Source organism: Pipistrellus hanaki (genome assembly GCF_964339955.1).
Source record: "Pipistrellus hanaki genome assembly, chromosome: 8".
Classification (NCBI taxonomy): Eukaryota; Metazoa; Chordata; class Mammalia; order Chiroptera; family Vespertilionidae; genus Pipistrellus; species Pipistrellus hanaki.
In genome coordinates, this window is record NC_140510.1 from 44,136,653 (window position 1) to 44,138,664 (window position 2,012).

Consider the following 2,012-nt stretch of genomic DNA (forward strand, 5'->3'; position numbering starts at 1 on the left):
TTGCAATGTGTACCAGTTAAGATGGGGTACAGCAGCATACAACTAAAATCCCAAATGCCAGTGGTTTAAAAAAAATATTTTTCCTTCTCACTTAAAGAATTACAGAGGTAAATGTCTCTTAAGGCTGCTATTTTGCTCTACCAATTTCAGCATTTGGCTACCAACTCTTTTTTTTTTTTAATATATTTTATTGATTTTTATACAGAGAGGAAGGGAGAGAGATAGTTAGAAACATCGATGAGAGAGAGTCATCGATCAGCTGCCTCTTGCACACCCCCTACTGGGGATATGCCCGCAACCAAGGTACATGCCCTTGACCGGAATCGAACCCGGGACCCTTCAGTCCCCAAGCCGACGCTCTATCCATTGAGCCAAACCGGTCCAGGCATGGCTATCAACTCTTGATATAAAATGGTTCTTCAAGCTCTCAACCCTCATGTCAACATTTTTTTTTTTAAATATATTGATATTTTACAGAGAGAAAGGGAAGAGATAGAGAGCTAGAAATGTCAATGAGAGAGAAACATCAATCAGCTGCCTCTTACACACTCCCTACCGGGGATGTACCCGCAACCAATGTACATGCCCCTGACCGGAATCGAACCTGGGACCTTTCAGTCCGCAGACCGTTGTTCTACCACTGAGTCAAACCGGTTTTGGCTCATGTCAACATTCTATGGCCAGCAAGAAGGAAGGCAGTGAGTTGCATACTTATTTAAATTGCATTGGCCAAAACTCAGTCACAATGCCCCCACCTAATTGCAAAGAAGGATGAAAAATATAGCTTTTATTCCAGATGGCCATATGCCTGGAAAACAGTGGAAAAAAGAGGAGAATAGAATTAAGGTAAGTGCAACTAGTGGTCGCTACCAAAGGTGGTTGATTATTCTCTTCAGAGAGAATAGTCATATATTTTACTTTCTTAGATATTTAAACGTGACGCTTTATTCACATAGCCCAAATATGTATAATGTTCTATTCCCAAATCAGTGTATTTTATTTTTTTTAATATATTTTTATTGATTTCAGAGAGGAAGGGGGAGGAAGTGAGAAACATCAATGACCAGAGGAAATCATGATTGGCTACCTCTTGCACATCCCTAATGGGGTTTGGACATGTGCCTGCAACCTGGACATGTGCCTGCATCCTGGACATGTACCCTTGGTGGGAATCAAATTCCGGACCCTTCAGTCTGCAGGCTGATGCTCTACGTACTGAGCAAAACTAGCTAGCACCCAAATTAGTGTATTTTAAAGGTAGGGATGCAGTATCTATTACCCAAGTTTTCATCAATTACAGACTTTCCTTTTAAAATTAAATACAAATTGCCCTAACCGGTTTGGCCCAGTGGATAGAGCATTGGCCTGCGGACTGAAGGGTCCCAGGTTTGATCTCGGGCATGTACCTTGGTTGCAGGCACATCCCCAGTGGGGGGCGTGCAGGGGGTAGCTGATCGATGTTTCTTTTTTTTTTTTTTTTTTTTTTAAATATATATTTTATTGATTTTTTACAGAGAGGAAGGGAGAGAGATAGAGAGCTAGAAACGTCGATGAGAGAGAAACATCAACCAGCTGCCTCCACACTCCCTACTGGGGATGTGCCCGCAACCAACGTAGTACATGCCCCTGACCGGAATCGAACCTGGGACCTTTCAGTCCGCAGACCAACGCTCTACCACTGAGCCAAACCGGTTTCGGCCGATGTTTCTTTCTAATTGATGTTTCTAACTATCCCTCTCCCTCTCTGTAAAAAAAAAAAAAAAAAAAAATCAATAAAATATATATTTTAAAAGTAAATAAAATTAAATACAAATCAATGTTTCTCAAATATTTTAAACTTATATCGGTATCACAACTCTAACTCCAGTATACTGGTTTAATCAGTGTATTATTTCTACTCTTTAGTCTTGACTGACATATGTAATTTGTAGAAATACTCAATATTTAAGATACTGATTCATGTAGAATGTTAGCAAAATAGCAAGTGATGTAAAAAGGTTTATAATTTCATG